This window comes from Schistocerca piceifrons, chromosome 7 (genome assembly GCF_021461385.2).
Source record: "Schistocerca piceifrons isolate TAMUIC-IGC-003096 chromosome 7, iqSchPice1.1, whole genome shotgun sequence".
NCBI classification, from domain to species: Eukaryota; Metazoa; Arthropoda; class Insecta; order Orthoptera; family Acrididae; genus Schistocerca; species Schistocerca piceifrons.
The window spans coordinates 136,420,471-136,434,981 of NC_060144.1; the positions used below are offsets into that span (position 1 = coordinate 136,420,471).

Here is a 14,511-nt window from a genome sequence, read left to right on the forward strand (position 1 = left end):
GTGAATTATTCTGGTTGCTACGGATGCAAAGAAAAATATGTGAAAGGACGGATAGTAACTTTTCATGGGTACAAACCATGTAGCTCTAATTATAGTTATCATATTAGTAAGAGACACTGTATATGTTTAAAAATTCGAGACGGCTTATAATTAAGGCTTGATTCTGTAGACCTATTTTTCTACGATTTTATGACTAAATAACACGTATTACGGCTCGTAAAAAAGCTTAGAAACAATCGTTTCCTCTCGTAAATCTGCTAGTGGAACAGGAAAGGGAATGGTTAGTGGTTTCAATAAATACTATCCTCCATGCGTTTATCAGTGACTTGTCGATTATGTATATACTCAGTCTACTATTTATTTAATAAACTGGGAGCAAGTACTTAAAATGCATTAAATAAATACCTCAAAGTGCCACCATTAAAGAAAAATTTTGTTTTAGGTCGCAAAAACGAGAGAATAAATGCGCAGAAATACATGAAAAAAGGACGAATTGGCAGGGATATAATCGCCAATGTGTAGCAAATTCGGTGTTTTTCGGGCACTTGCCAAAGTACTACCGTACTGTCAAGTCGTTTTGCAGGACTATCACTGCAAAAATGTACGTCAGGTTCTGTAATACTATAAAGTGCCGTATCATACCGAAAACAACCAAAAAATCGAGTGCATCTGCACTGTGACACCTATCGCAAAGCAGCAGAATGTAATATCACTTGCCCTTAAAAGTTACGTAGCTGGTTTATTCCCGGTATCAAATGGATTCTGTTAAAATGTCTGCGCAACGTATATAAATAATCCACGACACGTACGAAAAGAATCCGTCTGTACTAGGGATCTAGTGACATTCTAAGTATACAGGGCAAACACACGACGTCCCGAGATCACGTGACCAGGCCGGCAATGTATGTTGACAACACAAAATCTGCTCTGCGCATGTAAATGCTCACTCCAGAGATATTTACTCTGTGGTCTTTATCGCCGATATTCAAATACTACTTACGATACTACGAAATTCTCGAATGCTTGGTAGCGATGCCGATACCATAGGTATCGAAACAAAAGTATCAATGCTCTCATCAGTAACTCCGGAACGTCCCCATTTGTGAGAGCAATGGCACCCGTTCTGCAACGCTTGTTCTGTGGACAGCACGGCCTGGCGAACTCTACGCGGCGGCAGCTGGCCCACCCTCGCAGCGGGCCATGTTGGCAAACGTCAGCTGTTCGCGGCATGCCTGAGTTATGAAATGGGTCAACGGTCCGCGCGCGTTCCCGTTTAACGATGCGTGTTTAGGTTCGTTGTTTTTTGTGCGGCAGACACTCACCCGCCTCGGTATACATTCGTCGATCAACCGGATTACAAGTTCATGCCTCACAGATCTACTCGAAAAACGCTCTGTCTCCTCCCGCTACGGGTACGCGTAACTGGGAACGCAGCTGCAAACTCTGCTATTGAGCTGCGCTTTAATGGTTGGAGTTGATTTAAAAAGCTATGGGTTTCGCAATATAACTGTTCTACCCTCAGGCACCATAAGCTGAGAAAGCACACATTTTCCTCAGTGGCAAACACCTCGACATTGCGTCAGCGTAATCAGAGACTGGCACCATACACCCAGAAAACAGGACTTGGTAAATGCGTCAGAGGAAATACGGCGTGATGGGTAGAAAGCCATACGACGACTCCTAATCCAAACAACGTAATAATTCTTCTGGCAGAACTACGCTTAATAGCAGAATACTCTCTAGTTTACTGTAAGTTAACTTTAATCAATAAAGAGAGGCAAGTGGAAATGATCTTCTCGATATATGGGAACAAAATGGAACAAAACAAAAACGGCTCTTGGTCAGCTTTTTAAGATAAATAGATAAAGGCTTAAACTGGAGACCATGAATGACCTAAGGTATGTTCAAAATGTGTGTGAAATCTTATGGGACTAAACTGCTAAGACCATCAATCCCTAAGCTTACACACTACTTAACCTAAATTATCCTAAGGACAAACACACACACACACACCTATGCCCGAGGGAGGACTCGAACCTCCGCCGGGATCAGACGCACAGTCTATGGCCGCAGCGCCCTAGACCGCTCGGCTAATCTCGCGTGGCCCTAAAGTATGGACCCCTTTTATGTCTTGAACTATTCAATATCTCGAAACTAATTTTTCGCCAACGACTGTAGGTAGAAGGTTGTATTGGTAATAGTCGTTCTTTTCAATCAACTAAGAATTACAAGTAAGTGTGGTTTCTTTTGAAATGGAACGATGTACGTCTTTTAAGGGCACCCTGAACCTTTTGAAACTATGAGTGTAGTGCGCTTGTCACCATTGGCGTTGAAACTTCCCGAAAAAGCATTGCAGAAATGTGCTATAGCTGGAAGACAAGGTAGACGGAATCGTCAGTTCTGGTACACATACGCTCAAGAGGAATTCTTACGCCACGTTTCGTCTTTGTAAGCAACAATATAGTAATAATAATAATAATAATTAATAACAACAACTGCGTCTGGCTCTATGGCCCGGCTGTCAGTCTTTCAATTGGACGTGAAATGAGGCCATTTGTACCTCCCGAGGATTACGTAATGTTATAAAAGGCAGTGTCTTCGTTGCATACTATTTTATTAAAATTGATTATTGGTTTGTGTGGCAGCTGCGATGCGATATACCGCTTTTCGTGTAATGCCTTTGTGATTCAACCGTATAGATAAAACCTTCAAGAGCATTTTAAATTGTTTTTATGCATTTATATCCTATCTTAAATAATAGTCTGTATTACGTTCTTTTAAAATGCGTGCAGCGGGCCTATCTACAGCTTTCATATTATTTAAATTTAGTATTTGCAAGATACATTCTATGCGACATTCTAGAAATGTATGAAAGGTATTACGATCTAGATCTTCTAATATACGCTATTTTCATATACATGTACTTTCAATTGTCTTATTAGCGCCACTTTATTTAATCTATAATTATGTACTCCTTGCTTTTTTTCTTGTATGTATTGACTATGCGCCTGTGTGTCACTCCTAAATTTTGTAGACAACATATTCATTTTATTTGCACATTTAATGACGATTTTTGTTTGATAAACTTATTGATATGTATTTGTTAATATTTTCTCATTTTGAGATCCGATCACCGGAAAACCGAAACTAGTAATAAATTTTAATAAAGTATTAAGTGACCAATACATAACCTTCTTATAAAATTTTAAATGGGCGCCACTTGGCGACTTGCATGTTCCTAAGCTAACCCAGTTATCCAACCGGGGAAAGGGGACCTACAGTTTAAAGTGGAAGCCGAGGCCCACGAGAAAGATAGGCGGCGGCGCGTACGTCACGAAGTTAGTCCTGAACTCGCTCGCTCGCTCAGCTCAGCAGACAAAATACGTTTCTTAACCAGTTAACTTGCAGCTGGGCGTGTAAGTACTAACTAGAATTGCATCTTCCGCTGGAATCTGCTATTGTGAAATCTTACTGATTAACAGTACTACAGCAAAACTTAATTTAAGATCAGTACTCGATATGAATGGTATAACGGCTTATTTATAGCATTTAGTCACTTATGCTTAACAGTACTCATTACATGCTGTTAGTGGTGCCGTATGCTACTGATAATCATTTTAGCATGATTTTATTTTATTGTACGCCAGTACAGCATTAACAAATTATAAGCAGCCCCATGGACTTCCCATCATTGTAGGACTAATTACAGTAAGATTCCATAATAGCGGATTCCAGAAGAAGATTCAGTTTTAGTTTGTGGGGACACGCCTAGTTACGAGTTAACAGGTGTAGAAACGTAGTTTGCTGATTTGAGCGAGTGAGCGCAGGACTACCTTCGTTCCGCGGCCTTTCTCGTAGGCCTCGCGTGGAATCCGAATGACGTTCCTAGCGACACCTCATATCGTTGAGAGGCGCAGCTTACATTAAAAGAACACAGAACATTTCCTGTGGCCCGGCCGGTATTCGATCCCGCGGCCTCTCCTTTTCCAATTACCGCGTTTTTCCTCTTTCGTTTCGATCTGTTTCATCGTCATTTTTCGTCTACAGATTTTTCATTCTCAGATTTCAAGGAGGGAACTTCACTCTGTTTCTTGATAACAGAGGGTGCCCAGTCCCCTGACCGAACACGCTGAGCTACCGTGCCAGACTCTGCTAGACCGCAGCTTGAAGGCAGGCCTACGCTACTAAGCACTCCGTCGTCAGGCCACGAGTGGCCTACCGGGACCATCCGACCGCCGTGTCATCCTCAGGGAGGATGCGGATAGGAGGGGCATGGGGTCAGCACAGTGGTCTCCCGGTCGTTATGATGGTATTCTTGACCGAAGCCGCTACTATTCGATCGAGTAGCTCCTCAGTTGGCATCACGAGGCTTAGTGCACTCCGAAAAATGGAAACAGCGCATGGCGACCTGGATGGTCAGCCATCCAAGTGCCGGCCACGCCCGACAGCGCTTAACTTCGGTGATCTAACGGGAACCGGTGTATCCACTGCGGCAAGGCCGTTGCCACGCTACTAAGATAAAACGTATTTCCTCGTGTCCCTAGTCATTACGACACAGTTACGCGCTCAGCTACGATTGTTGTAAATGGAACTACGAGTACATGCAATCTTGTAACGTATCAGAACAGCCTTGCGAAAACTACTTCACTATTTCAGATGTATGTACATTTTCGCGTTTAAGTGAACAGCTATTGTGGAAACAAGTAGACGGTCGGAAGGCTACATACAACGAAGAAGCCTGATGTGAGAGTCCCACTGGGAGGTGTTTACACAGCAAAAACCATTTCCGGCCCATCAGCTTAGCACATTTCTCGGATACTTTTGCGAAAAGTTTCATCGCCAAAATTAGCAGTCGTATCATCTTTACGAGAGTTTTCGAATTGCGCTAAAAATCATACCGTACCGTTAAAATAACGTACATCAGTCAATATCTTGGTTAAAACAGGAGTTGAGAATACTACCCAGACAAAAGAATAACGTGACCCTCTGCCTACTATCATCTGGCGAAAATTTCGTTTCTACATATTGAACGGTTAACGAAATAAAAGACAGGCAGTTATAGGTGATCCAGAATATATAATTAAGGACTAGTCCTTCATCGTAAAAGTGTAAAGAATCTTGATTCAAGGTTGCTCACTGCACGCTCTAAGTATTCTGAACACTTTGAATTTCCTTTTCTTGTGTCCTCATTGTTCCATATGTTTTACAAGATGCTCTCAAATTCATTAATATGTGGCCAGAAATCTGCAGGTGCCTCTAACAGACCTGGACTCTTACCAGGCCTCTGTGTTTTCATATCTGCCGCAACTGGCAGATTACTTTTTGCGTAAATGATACGTTCCCCGTTGCTTCAGTGCAATTTTATACGCACAGACCGCTCTTGAGGACTTAACCTCTGCTCACGAGAATAACGCTGCTCTAACATGTTTTCCGAAACAGTGACAAAGTTTGAATTAATAAAAGGACTTCAGCTATTTTAACTTTTTTCGAGCAGAGGTTGAAAAATTACCACTAAACGTCCACTATATACCGGGTGATCAAAAAGTCAGTATAAATTTGAAAACTTAATAAACCACGGAATAACGTAGATAGAGAGGTAAAAATTGACATACATGCTTGGAATGACATGGGGTTTTATTAGAACAAAAAAAAAAAAAACACCCCATATTGCTAGACGCGTGAAAGATCTGTTGCGTGCGTCGTTTGGTGATGATCGTGTGCTCAGCCGCCACTTTCGTCATGCTTGGCCTCCCAGGTCCCCAGACCTCAGTCCGTGCGATTATTGGCTTTGGGATTACCTGACGTCGCAAGTGTATCGTGATCGATCGACATCTCTAGGGATGCTGAAAGACAAATTCCGACGCCAATGCCTCACCATAACTCTGGACATGCTTTACAGTGCTGTTCACAAAATTATTCCTCGACTACAGCTATTGTTGAGGAATGATGGTGGACATATTGAGCATTTCCTGTAAAGAACATCATCTTTGCTTTGTCTTACTTTGTTATGCTAATTATTGTTATTATGATGAGATGAAGCCCCGTCTGTTTTTGAACTTTTGTATTTCTTTGGTTCTAATACCTCTCTATCTACATTATTCCGTGATTTATTCAGTTTTCAAATTTATACTGACTTTTTGATCACCCGGTATGTTTAGCAACTACTGTGATAACACCAGTCAAATAAGGTGTTTTACTAGGGCTCTGAAAAATCGTGCTGGGAACATAGAGAAACATGGCCTTGCTCGTGTACCGTCTGACCAGACCTGCATGCCAAACTAAACGACCGTTAGTTTATAACTGTCAGGCTGATTGCGTGACTACGGAGTACCGTCTCAGTTGTGCGACTGGATTCGTGATTTTGTGTCGGAAAGGTCACAGTTCGTAGTAACTGATGGAAGTTATTTGTATGTAAACGACTAGGAGACAACCTGAGCAGTCCTCTTAAATTGTTTGCGTATGATACTGCCGTTTACCGCTTAGTAAAGTCGTCAGATCGAAACGAATTACAGGACGATTTAGAGAAGATACCTGCGTGGCGTGAAAAGTGGCAACTGGCCGTGAATAGTAAAAAGTGTGAGGTCCTTCAAATGGGACCTATAAAATTCAGTTATATTTAGGTTACACGGTAAATCACACAAATTTGAAGACTGTCGGTTCAACTAAATACCTAGCGATTACAACTGTGTCCGATTTAAATTATAATAATCGCATATAGAATGTTGTGAGGATTGAGAACCAAAGATTGCGTTTCGTTGGGAGAACGTACAGGACGGTACCACAAATCCAAGAAAAGAGACTGTTTATACTACGCTTCTGCATCCTCTCCTCTAATATTAATGCGCAGAATGGGACCCTTATCATATAGGATTGACGGAGGACATCGGAAAAGTTCAAAGAAATTGAGTTCGGTTTGCAGAGTGTCATGGATATGAGCTGGTTTGGCAATCACTAAAAAACGAAAACTTTTTCCTTTCCGCAAAATCTTTTCACGAAATTTCAGTCACCAGCTTCTTCCTGCGAAAGGCAAAAAACGAGGCGTGTTTTTAAGTAAGGTCCGTTTGAACATAAGTACACAACGAACGATTATTTCAAAAATGTAAATTTATTTTCAGAAAGTACATACTTCACTCTATTTTTCGACATAGTTGCCAATTTTAAAATACCCTCTTCATAAAAACTTGCTGCCTCCTCCGATAACCAAGAGTTCACTGCCGTTTTCAAGCCGTCGTCATCATTGCAACGGTTGGCTCTGAGGTGTTGTTTGAGATGGAGGAACAGATGATAATCGTTCGGTGCAAGATCAGAACTGTAGGGTGGGAGGTCTAAAACTTCCCAGCCAAAACTGTCCACTAAATCGCGGGTCTGGCCTGCAGTGTGAGGTCTTGTATTGTCATGGAGAAGGACAATTCTGTTTGTCAGCATGCCGCGTCTTTTGTTTTGAATCGCTCTGCGTAGCTTTCTCAGGGTTTGGCAGTATGCTTCTGCATTGATAGTGGTTCCTCGTTGCATGAAGTCGACCAATAAAACACCATTCCTATCCCAAAACACCGACGCCATGATTTTGCGCTGGGATAGCGTCTCTTCGGCCTTCACCTTTACAGGCGAGTGTGTGTGTCTCCATTCCTTGCTCTGTTGTTTCGATTCGGGGGTTATATGCGAAACCTATGTTTCGTTTACATTTACCATCAGACTCAAGAAGCCGTCACCTTCTTCGTAATAACGACTCAAGAACTTCATGGCACAATCAAATTTTTGGTATTTGTGGTCCTCTGTTAGGAGTTTCGGGACCCAACGGGATCACAGTTTCCTAAGCTTCAGGCGTTCAGAAAAAATGTAGTGAAGCACTGATCTCGACACGTCAGGAAATTCGTTTGAGAGACCTGTTTTGTGAAGCGCCTGTTCTCACAAATCCTCGCTTCAACTGAAGCCACCAAATCGTCTGTAGTAAAAGAAGGGCGACGGGAACAGTCCTCATAATGGACGTTGTCACAGCCATCTTTGCTTTCACTCATAACAGTATCACCGTGCACTTCGCAAAACTGTCGATGAATTTCTGCAGCAGACAGGTTCCTTGCTGACAAAAACCGTATCACTGAGCGAATCTCACACACCGCGGGCGAGTTCATAGTCTTAAACATTTTGAAAGCACAGAACAGAACCGTACAGGTTAGCTACAGAGCTGAAACTGAGCACAGTTGTTCCCAAGGCATGCCGGTACACGACGCACGCTCTCGTTGCGGTATGCGTGCGAACTACTAGTATCTACAACAAAACGGACCTTACTTTAAAAACACGCCTCGTACGTTGCCCAGTCACATTAACGTGACCACCTGTCTGAATAAATTCGCAGCGAGGGCCGCTGTGAGAGGTGTAGAAGGAAAGTCAGTGATGCTCTGTAAGCTACCGAGATGGATGTTTAGCCATGCCGACTCGAGTGGTGTGGTCGGTGCGCTAGGTTTCTCGCATGAAGAATAAATAAATGGCTCTGAGCACTATGGGACTCAACTGCTGTGGTCATTAGTCCCCTAGAACTTAGAACTACTTAAACCTAACTAACCTAAGGACATCTCACACATCCATGCCCGAGGCAGGATTCGAACCTGCGACCATAGCAGCCGCACGGTTCCGGACTGCGCGCCTAGAACCGCGAGACCACCGCGGCCGGCCCTCGCATGAAGATCCACGGCGCGAATAGACCGAGCGAGGTGGTCACACGGATACTCGATTACGTTTAAATCCAGGGAATTTGGTGGCCAGGTTAGTACGGTAAACACATCCTGGTGCTCTTCGAACATGCACGCACGCTGCGAGCTGTATGACACTTTGCATTATCCTGTTGGTAGATGCCATCGTGCCGAAGCCGGCCGAAGTGGCCGCGCGGTTCTGGCGCTGCAGTCTGGAACCGCGAGACCGCTACGGTCGCAGGTTCGAATCCTGCCTCGGGCATGGATGTGTGTGATGTCCTTAGGTTAGTTAGGTTTAACTAGTTCTAAGTTCTAGGGGACTAATGACCTCAGCAGTTGAGTCCCATAGTGCTCAGAGCCATTTGAACCATCGTGCCGAAGATACACTACTGGCCATTAAAATTGCTACGCCACGAAGATGACGTGCTACAGACGCGAAATTTAACCGACAGAAAGAAGATGCTGTGATATACAAATGATTAGCTTTTCAGAGCATTCGCACAAAGTTGGCGCCGGTGACGACACCTACAACGTGCTGACATGAGGAAAGTTTCCAACCGATTTCTCATACACAAACAGCAGTTGACCGGCGTTGCCTGATGAAACGTTGTTGTGATGCCTCGTGTAAGGAGGACAAATGTGGACCATCACGTTTCCGACTTTGAGAAAGGTCGGATTGTAGCCTATCGCGACTATGCTGCTCGCGTTGGTCGAGATCCAATGACTGTTGGCAGAATGTGGAATCGGTGGGTTCGGGAGGGTAATACGGAACGCCGTGCTGGATCCCAACGGCCTCGTATCACTAGCAGTCGAGATGAGAGGCATCTTATCCGCATGGCTGTAAAGGATTGTGCAGCCACGTCTCGATCCCTGAGTCAACAGATGGGGACGTTTGCACGAACAGTTCGACGACGTTTGCAACAGCATCGACTCTCAGCTCGGAGACCATGGCTGCGGTTACCCTTGACGTTGCATAACAGACAGGAGCGCCTGCGATGGTGTACTCAACGACGAACCTGGGTGCACGAATGGCAAAACGTCATTTTTTCGGATGAATCCAGGTTGTGTTTACAGCATCATGATGGTCGCATCCGAGTTTGGTGACATCGCGGTGAACGCACATTGGAAGCGTGTATTCGTCATCGCCATACTGGCATATCAACCGGCGTGATGCTATGGAGTGCCATTGTTTACACGTCTCGGTCACGTCTTGTTCGCATTGACGGCACTTTGAACAGTGGACGTTACATTTCAGATGTGTTACGACCCGTGGCTCTACTCTTCATTCGGTCCCTGCGTAACCCTACATTTCAGCAGGATAATGCACGACCGCATGTTGTAAGTCCTGTACGGGCATTTCTCGATACAGAAAATGTTCGACTGCTGCCCTGGCCAGCACAGTCTCCAGATCTCTCACCAACTGAAAACGTCTGGTCAATGGTGGCCGAGCAACTGGCTCGTCAAAATACGCCAGTCACTACTCTTGATGGAATGTGGTATCGTGTTGAAGCTGCATGAGCAGCTGTACCTGTACACGCCATCCAAGCTCTGTTTGACTCAATGCCCAGGAGTATCAAGGCCGTTATTACGGCCAGAGGTGGTTGTTCTGGGTACTGATTTCTCAGGGTCACCCAAATTGTGTGAAAATGTAACAACATGTCAGTTCTAGTGTAATATATTTGTCCGTTTATCATCAGCATTTCTTCTTGGGGTAGCAATTTTAATTGGCAGTACTGTAAATAAATTGCATGTTGCATGGATGTGTGGGTATGGTCCCCAAGGGTAGATGCATACTTGTGTTGATGCGTTCTGCCTTCCAGATCACCCAGGGAATGCCCACTAGCCTAGACCCTTTGATAATTGTTGCAGAGTGTTTGCTGTCAGACGCTTCACGCCGGACACGCCAATGATTTGTCTGATGGAGCAGAAAACGTGATGCGTCTGAAAATGCCACCTGTCGCCACTCAGTGGACGTCATTTCAGCCTTCTTTGCCGATGAACAGTAGTCAGCATGGGTGTTGGAACCAGCCGACTGCTGCCGAGGCCGATACGCAGGACTGTTTGTTGAACGAACGTTGAGGAGACGTTGTTCGTAGCCCCTTGGTTCATCCTGTCGGTCAGTTGTTGAACAGCTGCACGTCAGCTTGCCCGTACAAATCTCCGCAGCCGTCTTTCATCCCAGTCAACTATGACCCGTGGGACAGCACCATTGTCTCGGCGCCGGTTTTGATAGCGCCATTTTGTCGTCCACAGTATACCTTTAACCGCGGCGGCACGCGAACTGTTTACAAAAATTAGCCGTTTCGGAATTCTTGCAGCCTTGGCCCGAAAGTCAGTGACCGTGCCCTTTTGGATGTCAGATAAATCGCTCCGTTTCCGCATTACAACGGCTGCACGGTTCTCCGTGTGTTTGTTGTTGTTATTTCATTCTCCTGTGCTCCATATGGGCGAGAGGTTGGGCTATCAGCGGTGCAGTCAGCCCGTTCTTCACCCAGTTGAGAACATAAATTAAATGACACGAAAAAATAAGAAATAGAACGGTTGAGATATTACAGTAAATTTAAATATTTTAAAGGTGAAAAAATGGAGGTTTTTTATATACACGAGAGATAGGACTTCTTGCACTTGTAGTTAAGAACAGTAATAATGAAAGGTGGAACGAAACTCAATAAGAGCATTTTTTAAAACATTTAAAACGTGATGCCGAAACACTGGTATTTAAACGAAGCACTTTCCTGGCACTGAAAACTGGAAGGAGATACCCTGGGATAGGGAATCTGTTGCTGAAGGGAAAAGGGTTGGCCGGTGAGGAGGGTAGGAATGTGGTAGTATACGTATGGAGGACTGGTGTATAGCAGCGATGGGATAGGACTGACTGATGGCACAGAAGAAGGGATGGAGTAGAGGTGGCCAGGTACTGGCTAATAGTTGTTAGGAGAGAAACGTGTGGGGAAAGAAAGACAGACAGAACAAAAGGGGTAAGGAAATGTGAGCATGAAAGAGAGAGGTAGCCCCCTATGACGTGGAATGGTTGGGACGGACTTACAGCAGGAAGGATCATTAAATGTCAAAGCGGAGTTCATCTGGGAGGATGAGATGAAGTTTCTTCGGGAGAGTATGTGGAGGGTGTATTACATGCGCAAACAAAGTTGCGGTGTCTGATGGGAGCGACTGTGTATGGGAAATGCCTGTACAGTCGCTCGCAGCAGCCCCCGCGCCGAGTTTCAGCTTAGTCTGCGGATACGGTACAGGTGTAGCGTGGGTAGGATGGGCTGGTAAAGGCGCGGAATCCTACGAGGATTGCAAACAAGAGGGGAAATTATAGATTTGTCGGAGTGCGGATTGTTATTTCTCTGCCGTCTCCAGACACGCTTATATATCGCCCAGTGTTAGTGCTGCCACCTATCGTCTGAGAGTAGTTATTGCACGTTGATGTCGAACAGAGGCGTTGGTCACGTTAAGGTGACTGGACCGTTAATTTGTTGACTGCCATCTATATATGAAGATATGACCATTGTGATAAGATAAATCAGTGATTCGTGTCTATATTTTCCCACGTTCTCTTCGAGAGTGGAACGGAAAGAGAAATGATCTTGGCACCAACTACCAAACACTTGCGTGTGAATTACCGAGTCAGCATGCAGACATAGATTTCTCCCATCTGCTTAGACAATAGCAGTGCTGACTCTCCATTTATGCTCCAGAAGCACAAAACGTAGATTGTTGAAATGAAGAAAAACACAGAACACAATTTGTATGACTCACAAGCTGATGATACATACGAGTTCCTGCGCTTGTATGAATATGACGTTGTGGCGTGTGGATGCGTGCCAGACACCCACACGGGGGCCAGAACTACTCTTTAGCAGCAAACCGTGCTATGTAAGGTCAGAAAGGAAAAGGAAGACAGTTTAATAAACGCCCGTTGCGCGTAATGAATTCTGTCGCTGGGACAACCACAAAACCGGTAACGTATTAAACAGACCTTCCAAGAAATAGTGTAGTGCGCATTACACAAAAAAATGAAGCACAACAGCTGCTGTTCTGTGCCACAGAGAAACTAGAAGACTGTTGAAAACGCAGAAGGCATGTTTTTCAAGCACAGTTTTATGTTAAACAAACGCAGTTGCATTTTTCAAACAATTTCATCGTTAAATGAAAGATTTACTTCTGTCTATGTCTCGTCATAATTGCCACCAATATTAAGGCTCTTCTCAAAGCAATCAACCAACTTATGAATGCCAGTCTGATAAAAATCTACCCCTGACATGCAAACTATTGCTGAATGGCTGTTTTGACGTACGAGTATTCGTCGTCATTATCGTTGCGCTGACCACCTAATCAACAGTACTTGTAACTTAAGGATGCTTGTTGTACAAGGATGAAACAGTTGCAGGTACTGTTATTTTTGCTGACTGAAGGTGGCAATAAGACTGATGAGTTAATGAAGCTGTCTGTCCCCTGATTCCCAATTAGCTGGAACACTTGGTCTCTCCTGCTAATTTGCTGTTGACTTGACCGTGGCCGCAAAGGATTCGGTTTCATGGTAACTGAATATTCCGCCGGTTCTTGATAGAACAACATTATAATAAATGAAAAGCGCTGGTTTGCTTTTGTTGTACAGTATTACTTTTATTGTGTTAACCGCTTTTCAGCTTACAAGGCCATCTTTAGACATTTGCTGAGTATTGTCACCAAAGAAGTTACAATCTTTGTAAACAACATTGGAAGAGAAGTTACACGTCTGTATTAACGCAGAAACGTACAGTAAATAACATCTTTGACAGTGTGGTAGTAATGCAATGTAAAAAGTAAAAAAAATTGACAGTAAATAAATAAAAATGTAGTAAACAGGGAAAAAACTTTGACACAAAATAAGAACAGCAAGCCTACATAACAGTTTATATTAATAAACAAAACGAACAAGGCTACTTCAGGAGGTACAAAACATGGAAAGTGATACACAAACCAATTACCAGAAGAAAGACTTATCAATGTAACTACAGAATATATAAGAAACTTAAGCAATATCAATAAGATAAACAGAAATGAATAAACGCAGGAAAATGGAGGAGTGTGAGGGATGATACAGTAAATACCGTCATTGAGAGTGCAGTGGTACTGCATTTTAAAAGGTAAAAAAGGCTGAACAATACACAAACGCAAAAGGAGCAAACTGGAAAAACATTATCATTATATTCAAAACTGTGATTATGTAACAGTTTGCGTTAAATAAAAGAACCAAGTAAATAAAAAAAAATACTTGATAAGAGAACTACAAGAGGTATTAAACACGGAAAGTAATGCAAGTACCAGTTAAAAGAAAGCCTTAACAATTGAAACTAAGTCTACATGGCTTACACAGACAATTTCAATAAAATAAAAGCACTTAATGAATACAGGAAAATGGGAACAGGTAGGAACAGACAGTGTGGGAAGTAGTGAAAAACAGAGAGGATTAAGTGAAGTTTAGGAGACGGGAAATATTGAGCTGTGTCTGGTCATTTAGGATTAGATCTGGACTGTGAGCTAGATGTTTGTTAATTTCCAGGGCTTTCAGCAGATTGAGTTTATGTCCTTTGTTTGATAAGGATGTGGGACTTCGGCTGAAGTTGCGACCCTCACTCAGTAAATGCTTAGCAAAGTCAGGATTCTGCAACCTCCAGCTGCGTTCATGTTCAGCCAGCCTAATTGTATGTATCTGCCTGAGAGACCAATGTAAAACTTTTTTTTCGTTTGGAAGGGATTTTTGACAGCTAAAAATTATATTTACTGTAGGGAACAGGGGAATTCTACAGACGATAAGACACATAAATTTGGAAAA

At 43.5% G+C, this 14,511-nt stretch overlaps 1 protein-coding gene and 1 pseudogene across 1 annotated transcript in view; one reads left to right on the plus strand and one right to left on the minus strand.

The window, feature by feature from the left end:
* The window catches only part of LOC124805516 (protein Fe65 homolog), a 1,158,577-nt gene that overhangs the window by 794,466 nt on the left and 349,600 nt on the right, over positions 1–14,511 (plus strand). The gene's annotated exons all lie outside the window — the stretch shown is intronic.
* LOC124709371 lies at positions 4,389–4,506 on the minus strand (annotated as a pseudogene).